The 15612-nt window shown below is 45.9% G+C and overlaps 2 long non-coding RNA genes across 3 annotated transcripts; one reads left to right on the plus strand and one right to left on the minus strand.

The window, feature by feature from the left end:
• Positions 1-1023: 1023 nt before the first annotated feature.
• On the minus strand, positions 1024-11605 carry LOC104866945. 2 transcript variants are annotated; one of them, XR_781614.1, is made up of 5 exons: positions 11525-11605; positions 10858-11192; positions 9316-9414; positions 7174-7437; positions 1024-3521 (listed from the first exon to the last, which is right to left on the minus strand). It is a non-coding gene; the product is annotated as an uncharacterized LOC104866945 (long non-coding RNA). The 2 variants fall into 2 exon arrangements; XR_781613.1 differs by having other exon boundaries at positions 9228-9414.
• On the plus strand, positions 11170-11631 carry LOC104866946. Its single transcript, XR_781615.1, has 3 exons — positions 11170-11206; positions 11370-11434; positions 11550-11631. It is a non-coding gene; the product is annotated as an uncharacterized LOC104866946 (long non-coding RNA).
• The last annotated feature ends 3981 nt before the right edge of the window (positions 11632-15612 follow it).

The following is a 15612-nucleotide window of genomic DNA, read 5'->3' on the forward strand; positions in this document are numbered from 1 at the left end:
CTGTGGGCTCCCTTTCCCCCTTGCTCCGCTCGTGTCTTCATCAGACTTCACTCAGCTTCCTTTGGCTCCTACTTCCACACTCCCCCAGCAGTCTCTCTCTTTGCTTCCTTCTGTCTGAGCATCCAGAGCTCTGTGGCTTCTTACTGCTTTCTCTTGTGGGGTCTCTCAGCTCTGACCGCCACTTCTCTGGTTCCTCGACACATACCACACCTCCTGTGACTTCTCTTGGATGCCCCATTACCTCAGCACGGTCCTCCCTGTCCATTCCCATCTACCATCCACTCTCGGGCCCACCCGACCATTCCAGCTCCTCCTCAAAGTTTCCTTCCACCACCCTTCCTTCCAGGGTCCCTGTCGTTCTTGCTAACGAGCTCCTCACATGCGCTGCGTCCTGCCCTATTTCCCAGGTGCTACCTCTGCACTGCTGCTCAGTAAGGGGAAAGCTCAGGAAGGGCCGCTGCAGAGCATAAGTCAGCATCCCCCTAACCAGCGTTCTCTTCGTATGATCCAGCTTCTGCAGATGTGGGGAGGAGTGAGACAGAACTGCTATGTCTAGCACAGAAATCAGAACGGAACCCAGGGGCAGTTCAAGTGTAACAGCAGCATTTGTGAAACCAGATCATGTCATTCCTTTGTTTAAAACCCATCAGTGGTTTCCATTGGTACCAGGGGCCATATCTCATGCTTTGTGTGGCTTGCATGTGCCTGCACTATGGAGGCTCTGTTGGCTTCTTCAGCCTTCTTTCAAGACACACTTTCCCTGGGCCATCCTACCCCATTCATCACCCTGGTTTTCAGATTCTCACAGAGAGAGAGAGAAAGAGAGAGAGAGACACAGAGAGAGAGAGAGAGAGAGAGAGAGAGAGGAACAGAAAAGAAACACTTGATCTGTTCAGCTAATCTGCAAGCTCCATATAAGAGGAACTGAGCCATTTCATTTCCACAAAGCATGAAATGACGCTTAGCACAAGTAAGTGTTCAATAATTTGTTTAAATGTCTGAGTGAGTGACTTATATACTGGTGTGAATGGAGATGTGATATGGGTTGAATGTTGGTTTGTTCTACAAGGGTTAATGTGCTTCGAGTTTGGCCTTCTCTGTAGTGGTGCTGCTAAGTGGTTGGGCCCAGTGAGGGCAAGGGCTGTGCCTCTTTCTCTCCCAGGCTTGGCTGTGACATGGTCTTTTCCTCTCACACGCTTATCTGCCATGAGGAGCCTTCTGTCCCAAGGTAATGCACCTAAGGGGGCTCCACTAGAGCCAGAGCTATGTTATTTAGACTTTCGGCCTCCAAAACAGAAAGTTACATAAACTTCTTTTCTTTATAAATATCCAGCCTCGAATATTTCATGACAGTAATGAAAAACAAACTAATACAAGATGAGAAATCATTAGATACAGATGAGGTACAGGCAGTGACACTCAGGATGAAGATCAGAGTGCCCCCATGATGAGAACAGCCTAGTTCGTATCGGGAAAACCAGGAGTGACAAGCTTCTCCAGGAAGATCAATAGCACACTACCTTCCGCTCCAGTTCTCCTGTGCCATTAGGAACAATTCTCAGGTGGGTCTTCCACACCCAGAACCATACTAACTCAGTTCAGCTGGGCGTTCTAAGTTGACCATTCATTCATTAACCCACCACACCGAGGAAGGAATAGGAATGGCTTAGGTGAAGACTTTTAGCAGCTGCCAACTGAAGCATGCAAAGCTTGGAGACAAGACGACAGGCTCTGGAAACTCTCCAGTGTTGGCTAAGAAATCATGCAGACTAGGGCAGGAGAATGAGGATGCCTGGGTGCAGAGGCCTGGGGAGGAGCCAGTAAGACTCACTGGTGGAGTAGAGAAGAAATCAACTCCTGGAATATGGGAACTTAAGGTCTCAGGGTGGGTGATGATTAATTTATGTGTTAACCTGACTGGGCTAAAGGATGCCCTGAAAATTAGTAACACATTATTTCTGGGTGTCTCTGTGAGGGCGTTTTCAGAAGAGACTGGCTTTTCAGTTAGCAAATCCAGTGAAGAACATCACCCTCACCAACATGGGTGGGCATCATCCACATCTTTGAAAGCCTGAATTAAAACAAAAAAGCAAAAGAAGGATGAAGTCTCTTCCTCCCTTCTTGAACTGAGTTATTCAGCTTCTCCTGCCCTTAGACATCAGAGCTCTTGCTTCCTGGGCCTTTGGCTCCAGAACATACACAGCAGCTGCCTGGTTCTAGGACCTTTTGAGTCAGACTCAGTCACACCACTAGCTTTTCTGGTTTGGTCGGACAGCAAATCATGGAGCTTCTCGGCTCCCAGAATCCCATGAGCCGATTCCCATAATAAACATACACATTTATCTTCTATGGGTTCTGACTTTCTGGAGAATCCAGGCTAACACAGGGTCTCTTCATGAGTGCACACTTTGGTCTCTAGGAGAACAAGAGAATGGCAAGACCCTGGGGCCTGGACAGAATCTGGAATGGGAGAGGACTGTCAGGTCAGGAGAAAAGAGTAGTGGCCATGTTGATGTGATTTGGGTTTTTACTATCCAACAGCCCTTGCTCACTTCCTAGCTTTGTCACTTTACGAACTTGCTGAACATCATCATTTAATATCTCTGCAGAAGTGTCCTTCTCTCATACGGCAATAGCAGTGGTCTTTGTCACTGTGATTCCCTAAGGCAATGCGGGCAGAAGGTATAATATGAACATGATGCCCAGTACAGTCAGTCCTCAGGTAAATAGTAACTCTTTTGCAATAAGTATTGTTAATAAAATAATCATGTTGTACAAACAGGACGCTTGAAGAACTCATGCTTGGTGATTTAGGCACAAGAGTTCATTACAGAATAAGGGCTCCCAAGAGGATAAGCTAGATCTTGGGAGTACTGCGACCTGTGTTTCTTCGGATGGTCACTCAGCCCCTTGGTGGGGGCTAAGGAAGCTAAAGGCTGTTTCTCGGCTGGTGTGGCTGGAAGCCTGCGGTAATTAAGCCTGTGGGTGCTGAACTTGACTCATCTATAAAGAGTAGGGGGGCAGAGGGGACCACCCGAAGTTGGGTGCTGATGCCAGGGTCCATGGTGGAGTTCAACACCATCTTACTCCTTGGTAATGCTTCTGACAAAACACATGATGGGAGGCAGCGGTGGAAGCCTCTGTCCACCTGTGTGGTCTTAGTTAGGGCAGCAGAGTCTAGACCTCTTGGAGTTCCCTGTCTGTTGGCTGAGACATGCGCAGACAAACACAGTGTCGAATGGACCCAGATGGTGGTCTCTATTGCAGATGTTTTTCAGGCTCGCCTGTATGTGAAGCGTTTCTCGTGCCTCTGCTGAGCATGCATCATGATGATTTCTAGAACATGAGCTCACTTCACTGTGGGTACCGGATCATCATTATATTGCACTTATGTGATGCTAGCATTCAGAATGCCAGTTCACTATTCTGACTCAGACTAAGGCATGCGCAAGCCCAGGTCCTGTTGCTTCTAATCGGTGGGATCTTGAGCCATTTCTGAACTTCCATGGGCTATTGTTCACCTGAAAAGCAGAAAAGGGTTGTCAGGTTCTTAGTTTAAAAGTTCAGTAAATTCTAATTAGTTAATGACTGAAATTCATGAAAAAGCTATCACATGTGTGATCATGTTTCACCCTCACAGAAAGCTGTGGTGCTCATGAGACCTTTATTATGACCCTCCATTTACAGAGGAAATGAAGTTCTGAGGTGTTAAGCTGAAATAAATTTGGCTTATCCCGGACTTCATAATTGAGTGATGAAGTTTGTTCCCACACATCTCCCTATATAATGGACTATACTCTAATTTGATATGTAAACACTTTGTAACCTAAGATTATTACATCCTTATAACCCAGTTACTGAGTCTCAGCCAATCACAGCTGTCAAGCTTCAGCCAATCACAGACTGCCATCAGCCATACCATGTCTATATAAGGGAAATTATGGCAGGAGCCAATCAGGTTGTTTCTGTATGTCACATCCTTTTCTCTGGTTATGAATATAACCTGTACGTGTGGTGGGGCATGGTGAACCATCATTGTTTGGAATGGTGTCTGGTTCTGGAACCTTTTCCTTACTCAAGTCAACTCTATTAAATTGAACCAGCCTCTGTTTTTCTTCTAACTGAGGTTATGTGGTGACTAAATAGTGCATAATCCAGGATCTTTCCACCTAGAAGCTTGTGCTACATTTCCTATGTCAGAGGCTCTCAGAATCTTTCCGGTTGATTTGGCTTCTTATTGAGAAGGTGTGAGGTGGGTAGAATAAATGACCATTTGAACAGTCAAACCTGAGGAAGGTTTCTAGAGCTGGAATAGATTGGCAAAAGTTCCGGCCATTGCTCCTAGCGCAGGCCGTTACACCCAAGTCCTTCAAGACTAAAATGAACAGAGCAGGTTACGTTGTGAATAGTGGAAACTTCTCGGAGGAGAGCTTTCCTTCCCTCCAGACTTTGGCACTAATCTTCAAGGATAGGTGGAAAGAGATCTGCTCCAGTTGCCCAGCCACGGTGTGGAGGATGTTTCTGCCCAGTGAAGGCCTTGCTCCTCCCTGGTGGCCAGGAGTGAGAAGTCTTGGATTTGAGTCTTGATTCCTTTGCTTACTAGTCCTGTGGCTTTGATTAGTCATTTAATCTCCTTTCCCTCAGTTTTTCCCTATGAAATTATTTCTACCTCAAGAAAATAGCCATTGGTATGGCTCCTGGGACACTATGAACACTTAATAATTGCCAGCTACTTCATAAATACTGCTACTATTCTACAGAGCCTCCCTTATTTCTGTCACTTCTCCAGTTTATGTCCAGATTTGGCCAGGAAGAAACAGGCACAAGGATGAGCACAAAGATGAAGCAAACCCCAAAATGGACTCTGGTCTTTGGGTGTTTGCTCAAAGGCTTCCAGATTCTCCACCTCGAAGCCTTTTCTCACTTCCCTGTGACGGGAGACCACTGAGGCAGGCCAGGTGAAGGGACATGCTGCCTTCCTGCCCTCACACTCTGGCTGGTTGCCTTGAGAATGACGGCCACTAAAAAGTCAGCCTTGCTGCCCCGGATGTGAATTTGGACCGCAGGGCAGGGGCATGGTGGGTGGCACGGACTCATGCTTGTCTGCCTCTACAAAGCTGGGCCTCCTTTGTAGGATGCTGCATAAGTCAGAGCTCCAACAGCACAGTGGTAAAAGACACAATTGGGCTGCTGCTCCATGGTTTCTAACTAAACAAGTGGTGCCTGGAGGAGCTGTCCACTTGTCCTCTCACTATCCTGGCATAAGGAACACTTGGCTAACGTTCTTGGTCCTGGAAACCATGTCCTCATCTCAGGCTTTCTCCATTACAACCAACCCCATTCCACTTGGCTGGCTCTCCTGGGGAACTTGCTTAGTGCAAAACAAGTAAAAATATATTTTATATTGGACCATTGGCCGCAGGATGGGTGGGTTGTAACTTCCTTGTAGCCTGTTGAACTAGAACCGATACCAAGCATCGTTTTGTGGACCATCAAGGCTAAGCGCCACACCTAGATATACAGACTCTAGGCCAGAAGGGTCATAGGACCAAGAGGCAAACCCTCACTGAATTAATGGGAACTCTGCAAACTCAAAGAGCAGAAGCAGTTTGCCCAGGGTCACATAACAATTTAGAGAGAGGTAAGTCTGGAGCTCATACCTCTGACCTCTCTCTCCAGATCCCCAGCTGACTTTATGTGGGAGAGATATAAATCTTGGATGTTTTCCAAAGTTTTACACTCACTAATGTAGCAGGTGGGTCACAATGAATTTTAATTATTAGAAATACCCACTTAGGGATTCTCAGAAGCCATGATAATCATTATTCCTAATAGGAAAACAGAGCTTTGGAAGACTTTAAAGTAACTTTCTAATCCTCAAAGATTAAGTTTTGTTTAGTGGAGTTTGGGAGCTTCCAGATGCTCTGTGTAATGCAGTCACCTTCAAACATAAAATTAACTAAGCCATTGATTTGTACTTTCAATGAGTTCAGATATTTAGTCACACAGAATACCCCCCGCCTTAACGATTGCATGCTGGTTTTTGGGATATCATTTGAAAAACCAGAAATCTAAGACTGAACGAGTACTGGTACTGGCATCTATACAGCTGTGGTGTCAATGTGGGGGACATGTTCTCTGGGGAGAACGGTTCACTCTGAGGGCTGAGATCCGTGAACGTGCAAGCAGGCTCACGGAGCACGGGGAGCTTATCCAGTTGAAAGAGAAAGGAGGGTGTAAATGTGGCCAAGTGGAGGTGTATACAGGTTGATTTATTTATCAGTGAAGATTTTAAATCAATAGCCTAATTGGACAGCTCTTCAGGACATTAGAGTTCATTCATTCACACAGAAACACAGACTTTCACCAGCAGACTCTTGTCTCGATGTTTACCCTTTCCGGAGTCATAACTACCGTAACACAACTAGTTATCACCCTGTATTCAGAGTAGCACCCAACTCCCAGCATTTGTTTTTCCTAATGGCCCAAAGAGATTGAGTTTCTTATTCTCATTTCTCAGTAAAGGGAACCGAAGCACAGAGATTGAAGAAACTGCCAAAGACTTTGCAGTCAACAGGCGGCAAAGCTTGCTTACCAGGCCATGCCCACCTGCCAGCAGTGCCTCCTTCTTGACGAGGTTCTAAAGGACCCTGCAGGTCAGAGATACTAGGGTTGCTTGTCAAAATAGAATCCTTGCAGGGCACCCCAGAACCACCTAATAGGAGCCTTTGGTTTAGGATACTGGAATAGACATTTTTAACGAATGCCCCCAGGTCTTCCAGTGGTCTCATAGAGTGGAGAGCAATGTCTTAAATGAAGTAATCAATTTAATACTTCCAAGTGGGAGCCCTCTCTTGTCCCTCCCTGAGAGCTCAGCATGTTTCCCATCTGAGAGGTGCAATTCTTAGGAAGCCGACACCAACACTGCAGACGAAACCCTAACCCTCCTTTTGGGAGAAGCCTTGTCCTCAGTCTTGTCCTCTTGTCCTGTCTGTCACAGGACAATGTCTACCGGGACATCTGTCACATGCTTAGGGTGGACTGTTCCCTTACCGCTGTGACTTTCAGCTCCCCATGATGTCTCAGCCCCATCCATATCCCTAATCAGCAATAGTGACACTTCAGCAGTCTGCATGATTGTGATCTTGACAGTTCAGAAACAGATTTTCAAACCTGAATCCTTGCAGATCATCCTGCGAGAGGCATCTTTCCCTGTGCTCTAGGTAATTTGGCACAGATAAGGGCAAATGTGGTTATAAAACCTTAGCTGTACAGTGTACAAGCACCAGGTCTGTGATTATTTCAGATTTCTTCAGACAAAAACAAGCCCTCTGGTAGACAGGTGATGACAGTGTAAGGGCTCCGGTAGCACAGCGATCCTTTTGCTTTGGGAATGTCACCGACTTGATGGGAGAAGATCTTCAGCCTGTGGTGGTTCTGCCCCAAATAAGACAACAAGAAAGGAGTGAAAAAAATATCCTGGGAAAGAAGCTCAAGCCTGATGATACCTGTATCACACTGCTGCTTGTAGATAAAGATGTGGCACTTTTGCCTGCTGTCCCTGTAACTGATGATCAGATCCAAGGCCTCCATCTCTTGGCTTCCCTTTTGCCAAGGGAAGTTTCCCAGAGTGGCTCCTCGAGTGCTGTTCTCCACTTTCTCCCTACCCTTGTGCCCTCAGCTGAGCATATCTGGCCCAGGGACAATGAACCTAGGAGCTGCCAGAGTGAAAATAACGCGTGCAAATACGTCTGCTGGTACCAACTTCCCCCGTCAGATTCTCTGTGTAGGAGTTTGAAGTTTAGATAGTTAGGAATTTGTGGTGGGCGGAGACTCCAGAGAAGAGGGTATCTAGTCGTGTCATTGAAATCAGTAATGTGCTGCTGAGAGGAAGAGGGGAAAAATGAATCACTAAGATTGCCATGACCCAGCTGAGCCCCAAGTTATGTCCTAGGCACTGTGAGGTGAGCTTTTCCTTGTCCTCCTCTGGTGACACTGTGAAATTCCTGTTTCCTCATTACCCAAGCAATTTTAAAAAAACTCTGCTCATGCTCAGAAGCCCACTATGAGGGCTTCCTGTGTTACAGCCCACAGTGCCTCTCCCAGGCAGGGAAGGCTCTCGTAGCAGGGAAGGCTGATGGCCTCAGGTTCCAAAAAAGGAAGGTAACAGGCATTTTCACACAGTACATGAGACGTTTGGTGGAACACCTGAGAGCCAGGGAGGGTGTGCCCCCTTTTATGGGTGTGCCCCTTTTTATGAATGAGAACCTGAGGGCCTACAGAATGATTCAGAATCTTTGACCCTCAAATCCACATTCTTTGTCTTGTTTTTGGTAGGCAGTGTGTGATCATAGTGTTCCTCTGCTACAGACTGTACACTGCAAAAACAAGAGCAAAACCACATTAATGTCTCCCCTCATCTCTCTGGGACCCAAGGTACTGAAGGCAGGGCAGTCTACACTGTTGGTGAATGAGCCCTGTTTCTTCAATGAGACTCTCTGAAGGGCCTCCTGGCACAGTTCCACACTTCCCAGAGCAGCCCTTCAGGCTGGAAGGGGCCTAAGACATTCTGGGACATTCCCTCCTATGTCTCTTGGATAATGCAAGCTGATATTTTTTGAAAACTTCCTGATTGCCCCACCCACGATACATGAACTAGCTCATGTAATCTTCGCAACGTCCAAACGAGAGCATATTCCCACTTTATTATCTCTAGATAAGAAGTTATGTCTTATCAAGGTCAAATAATTCACCCAGAAGGACAGGCAGACTTGGCCCTGCCCCTCAGCCTGCCCTATTTGTTCTGCTGCCAAGAACTGGAGACAAGTTGGCTTAGACAAGCATCTCTATGGCTGGGGGCTGCCCCTTCTGCTCTACACTTGAGAAACTTTGATTGTTGAGACTAAAGTCTCTGTTGTTTGTCTACTGTACAGTAAAACAGGGAAGGAGAATTTATTTGGGAAGAAGAACAAAACCACTGCGGGAATGCTTATATGCAAAGTAAAGTTGGGGACTTTGGGTCATCGAAGACATCATATGCAAGATCAGCTTGAGTTTTGATGATATAGTTAGGATTGTCCCTAAGTTGTCAGATTTGACACTCTTTGATCCATGTGTCACCCTTAGCTCCCCACCAATATTTGAGTCAGAAAAACAGTTGTTGAATTATATCAGATGCTCTGTTGCCAAGTAGCAGAAAAGTTAGCAAGATTGGCCAAACCACGTACATGGAGTTATGGGTGCCTGAAGAGCAAATCTGAAGACCGGTGCGATCTTCTGGCATAGTGGTCCTTGAGTTTTTGGCTCTGTCCTTACCAGACTTTCGTGACTCCTCAAGGGATCAGAAAAGAGTGGACCATTCTCCACATCTTCTGTCCAGACAAGGAAAAGCCTTCTCTGAGTCTCTTCTTCTAACTACGAATGGGCACGAGATACAAGATGTGCACAAAAAATACAGTCTGAGTTTAAATTTTAAAAAAGACATTTATTATAGGAAAGGATACATTGCTGTTAACCCTTTTCAAAAATACCCTCCCTCACCTGGAACACACTCATCCCATCAGGCTGGCCACTTTCTGAAGCAGCTCTGGAAGTCCTCTTTAGAGAGTGTCTTTAGTTGCATTGCCATGGCTGCCTTGGTATCCTGAATCCTTTCAAAATGTTTAAACTTTCTTTGTTGTTTTTGACTTTGGGGAAGATCCAGAAGTTGCACGAAGCCAGATCCGGTGAGGAAGGCAGATGGGGTCACACTGTAATGCCTTTATGAGTCTGCCTTTCCACTGGCACCCTTTACCGTATCTTTGATCACTTCTTATAAAGTCATTCAGGAAAGAGGATTTCCAGAAAGTGGTGAGTGCTTCAGAAAGCGGTAAGAATCACTGGGTAATTATGTTTGAGGCAAGGGGGAGTATTTAGAGAGGGATTGATGGCAATGTGTCTTTTGCTGTAGTAAAATTTTTAAGTTGACTATTCACTATATCATTCAATTACCCTGTTCTTTGAACAATTACACTTCAAGGGAGTAGAATTACCCTGTTGGGCTTAGACAATTAGGATTCATCCTGGGGCTGGAGTGTCAGTTGTACCTCAAGCAACATGGTGACTTGGATTGGAAATGAAGAAATGGATACCAGAGTCCAGAGACCAGCCTAGAAATCCTATACACACATCTTAAACTTTTCTTTTCACTTCATATTTTTCCTTGTTGGTCTCTTTTTGGAGACAAGAACTTTCCAGCCTCCAACCAGTGGGCTAAAGCAATCCTCCTGCCTCAGCTTCCCAAGTAGATGGGACTACATTCTTTCCACTTTAAAGGAAGGAGAATTATTTTATAGTAATGCCTAGTGTTAATTTCCACCTTTTCTCCATGATTGGCAAAAATTCATTTGCTACAATTCTCAATATACATTTATTAAAAAGTAATTACAAAATAGGAAGTGGGGGAGATCTTTTTGGATGGCTAGGGGAATAAGAGACGGGGGTGGGGAGAAAGGAGAGGGAAAAAAAAAGAATTGAAAGGCAAAAATGATGAAAATAGAGCTTTTGCAAATGGGAAGGAAACCAAAAGTTGGAAGGAGCAGGGAGGAAGGGGAGGGCAGGGGATGACAAAAAGAAGAATTCAGATGTACTATGCACATGTACCAACTCCCCACAATAAATGTAATTACTATATAAACATGTACTAATAAGAAAATAAAAATAAAGCGCAATTCGTTGCTCTCAATTTCAAAGACTGAAAAACCTCACGTTGTAAACATGTATTATAATTCCTGATAAAGTATTAAAATTATACTTTTCTACTAAAAAGCACAATGCCAAACTGCCACACTTCCTCAAAAATAAGATGACAGATACTACCGGTGCAGTCTTTAAACCAGCAAACTGGGTGCTCTGTATTCAGGTTTCAGGTCCCACCAGATGTAGGCGTGGCTAAGATCCTGACCGAACCAGGAGGTTGTCCTGGCCATTCCGGAGCCCCAGAGCAGCAGAGCGCAGGGGAACTCCCACAGCCTGCCTGGAGCAATCCTCTTCCCCAAAGCCAAAACAATGGTCCAACTGACGTCTCTGAGTTCCTCAGGTGCTGTAATTTTCTGGCGTCGAATCTGCTTTTTATTCTTCTATGATGTAGGCAAGAAAGCTAGAGGTGACGCATTGTATCCCATGATTCAATGGGATCACTGGACTCTGAATCCCTACAGGAAAAGAGGTAATGCAGTGATTCTAAAACTTTTGGATCTTGGGAACTCTTTATATTCTTAAAAATCACTCAGGATACAAAGAATTTTTAATGGAAATTTATACCTATTGTTATTTGCTACACTGCTAACTAAAACTGGGAGTTTGAAAACACAAAATACACATTTCCTCAGCCTCGGAATAATGTAGCCTCTGGAAAACTCCATTGTACACTTGTAAGAGAATGGAAATTCAAAAGGTGAGTAATGGGTTAGTGCTGTTGTGGAAAGCATTTCCGTGCTGGACTCATTATAGTGGTATGTAGATGTTGAAAAGATAGGCTTTTAACCTGTCTGCCTGGGTTCAATTTCCAGCTTCACCACTTGCTAGAGGTGTGCACCTGAGAGAGCTGTTCCATTGCCTCATCTTCCATCTCTTCAGCTGCAAAATGAGGATAATAATATGACCTACTTCGTAGAAAACAGTTGGGCCACTTAATAATGCAAATACGCAGGACAGACCGAGAATGGCACCAATACAGACTGAACATTACCTATTGTTAAAAAATCTCAACTATTACCTAAAATATTACCATTCATCAGTAAATCACTATTTAGAGTAGACTTTTGTGCCTTTTTGTTGTTGTCGTTCATCCTATTTGTCTCCGTAAATTATAAACAATAGAAGTTGATCTGCCTCTCACGGAAGAAACCCAAGACCAAGGTGCTGCACTGGGTGACAGCCTTCTGGCTAAGACATCATATGGGGAGGAAGCTGAACTTCCCCCTTTATAACTAATCCTCTCCTCAGAAAAGGGCCTTAATCTATGCCCCCACAGCCCTGTGACCTCTGTAGGATCTTACTGCTCAGCACTGTGGCCCTGAGACTGGGGCATGTCCCTCAGCCTGGTTTGGGACTGTTGTCCTTGTGCCCCTAAACCCTCTATGAGACTGCAGCTCCCGGAGGCCAGGGGCTCAGCCAGTCCTCTTTCCTTCTTGATACTCAGCACTGGGTCTGATGCCATGGAGGAGACTAAATAGCAGAACAGCTGCCTCCCTCAAAGTCTGAGCTAGCAGCAGGACTCCCAAGTCATTATGTCCAAGGCAACACCACCAAGCAGTAGTTCACTACACACATTTGGTGTGGTCAAGGACAGAATGAACTGAAGATATAACACTGTATTTTCCTGACTTGGAGAACTTTTAATGCAGCTGTTGTATTTGTAATTGCACAAAAGGTGTTTTCTGGGATAGCTTCCACATGTTCAGGCAGACCCTCTCTCCAACCTTCTAACTTTCTGCTGGGTCCAGGGAGGCTGTGACACCCTGACTCTTGGTTGGGATCAGCCAATTCGAGGCATAGGCAGAAATGCAGATGTTTCTGTCCGGCTCCCTCCCTGATGGGAACAAACTATTGGTGGTGGAACTCTAACCCAAAGCCACAGCTCCTGTCAGGCCTCTTCTAGCTGCAGCAACTCTGGGGACTGGTAACTCGTCTCTTCTTATCTTCTCAGGCCTACGGTAGAAATGGCGGAGCACTTGTCACAGATCCTAGGGGTTGCCCATTGCTTGTTAAGTTCCCCCTTCACACTTCATTAAAATCTTCTCAGTACTCTGTTCCAGTGTGGAGACCCTACTGATACAGGGCAGGGGGATTGTGTGTGTGTGTGTGTGTGTGTGTGTGTGTGTGTGTGTGTGTACATACATACAAGTGTGGAAGGATAAGCATCAAAATATCAATAGAATCGCTGTTGTGGGATGTCATAATTTATTCCTTCCTTTTGTCTCTCTGTATTTTATAACATTTTCTAACTGCCAAATGTACTATTTATGTAGGAAAATTAAACTGAATGTGGTGGTGAATGGCTGTCATCATAGTGCTCTGGGAAGCTGAGGCAGGAGGATGAAAACATTTGAACCCAGTCTTGGCAACTTAGTGATTTACTGAGACCCTGTCTTAAAATCAAAAATCAAAAATGGGGTAGGAATGAAGCTCAGGGTGAATGAAGGCCCTTGGCTAAATCACTAGTGCCTCCCCGCCAACACACAAAAGTTCTAAGAAATAAATAAAGGTTCACAGGTTTTAAAAATCCGGTTGTTTCTATGAGGATTGGGCTCAGGAAAGACTAAAACTCTCAGATGCAGACCCTCTGGGTAGAGATCTGGCTCTGATACTTGGTGAAAGTAAAGACGTTGGACATCACTCCCCAGCTTAGATGTCATGTGGATTAATGAGATAAACACGTCTGCAGCTCGGAATTCTTAATATGATTAAAAAGAAAATAAGGAGCCCATTATCATTCCTGGGCTTCTGAAAGGTTCTCTAACCTTGGCTGCCCCAAGTCCTGCTGGAGGGGGACTATGCAGTAGCTACACTGGGCATAGAACAGAAGCGAGAGGGCAGTCTCCAAGCTCCAGCGCACACAGAAACCTCTGAGAATGTGATAAATGCAGATGTCCTGGGTCTGTCCCCAGAGCTAATTCATGAAGGCTAAGATGGGGCCCAGGAATCTGCGTGTTAAGGAAGATGGCCCTGCCCCTGTGGGCATCTCGAGGATCAGAGAGAGGTGCCTTGGCCATGAGATTTGGCTCCCACTTCCTTTGGCCCCTCATTCCCTGGGACCCAGTGAGCAGAGGCAGGGAGAAGGGGGAGAGCAGGTTGAGAACCAGGTGGCTGAGAGGGCCTGGCAGGGTAGGCCTAAGCCAACCTTGTCATCACTCAGGAGGAAACTCACAAGCAGGACATTGAACTGCGCCTGGGTGATTAGTGCTCCGGAAACCGCGGGGACCCACTGGAGGCTTTGACTGATGCTGTGTTCTTTTCCATTTCTTCTCTGATTACATTGATCCTGTACTTTTGCTGATGTTGTGACAGTCTAATTATAGACTTCTCCGCTGCTGAGCAAACAGTCGTCCCCTCTCCGTAAATCTGCCTGTTACACAAGCGCCAGCTCTGGGACACTGTCATTATGTGCTGCCAACCCCATGCTGTGCCCTGAGGAGCGCAGCCCCACACCCTTAGCTCCTTAACACTCACTGCTGAAGCTGGAGGGTCTGGGGGTCTGGTTTGTTTTTCTAATAGAGGGGGAAACTAAGGCCCCGAGCATTGAAGTAATTACCGCCGTGTACAGCCAGGAGTAAAAGCTGAGGCTCAAGATAGGAGTTGTTTATCTGAGGCCTCTCTTTTTCTTTTCTTCTCTTTTTCTGTTTTTCTGTCACATCCACTGAGTGCCTATTCTAGGAATTTTGAAGAGGAAATGTGTTGCCTGGCCCAAAACAGAGTATGGCAGGGTGCGGCCAGCTGGACAGCTTTCATCCTAGAAGCTTCTCAAGAATCCATTTTCCTGGCCCTCAGACCTGGAGGCTTCTGATACTTGTCTCCCTTTGACTCCAGAGCTAGGAGGACTACAGTACACCACTCTGCTCATTCACTGCTCACAAGACCCAAGTGTGTGAGGCTGGAAGGGAGACGGACGTGTTCTGGCCACCCGTCCTCGGAACCATGTTTCTGTTTGGAGAACCCTTTCCTTATAAGGTGAAGCCCATTTTACAGGTCATAGGGGAATACAGCACCCGGCCTTCCGGGGAGCCAGCCTACTCAGTTGGGCCCTGCTCCTCAGAGATACCTGCTTATCCCAGGGTGTGAATCAGAATCTGCTGCTGGTAAGAAGCAGGGACTCAGAGTCACAAAGACTCATTATGAATGGTGGGGGCAACAGTGAGGGGCACAGTTACATGCAATTTCCAGAGGCGGCAGCGGTGACACATGCTGTCTGTGTCTCTGGTGGCTTCAAGATGTTTTCCCCACACCAGTCCTGCAGTGTAGTTTTTAGGGCTTGTTCCTGGTAGCAGGGCCACTGATCCTGCTCCATAATATACAGTATTTTGAACAAGTTCCATATTATGTAAATCAGCCAGAGTCCATTTTGTTTGCTTGCAACTAGAACTCCAGATGGAGAGGAAGTGAGGGCTAAGCCTATGAGGGGAGAGGCATTTATCCGTTTTTCTCTGGCAAGCTATGTGGACAACGTGGACTTGAGGGTCGGGAGTTTCAGGCATTGTGGCAGCCTGGCAGCACAGACACTTGGGCACGAAGGCACAGTAGCTTCAGAGTGGACCCAGTGCTTGGTCATGTGAAATGAAATAAACAATTAACAATTTACACTCATGGAATCCCTTTTCCTAGAAGAGAGATTTGAAAGACTTTAATCCTCAGATAAGACAACTGGAGCCCTAGAAGTGAAGACAGCCCAGCCAGGTGGAGAGAGTTTACCCTCCTCTCCTCTCTTCCAACCTGCTAGCTAAGCTGTCCTGACAGTAATATGAGAAAAGGGCATGACGTTGGCAAAGGGCATACACCTCGTGGATGGTGAACTACTCTTTCATGTATTCATTACTTCTTTTGATTGGGAGGCAACTCCATGAAGCAGGTAGGCCA

The sequence above is a fragment of the Fukomys damarensis genome, unplaced genomic scaffold (assembly GCF_012274545.1).
Source record: "Fukomys damarensis isolate Sample0158 unplaced genomic scaffold, DMR_v1.0_HiC HiC_scaffold_33, whole genome shotgun sequence".
Taxonomy (NCBI): domain Eukaryota; kingdom Metazoa; phylum Chordata; class Mammalia; order Rodentia; family Bathyergidae; genus Fukomys; species Fukomys damarensis.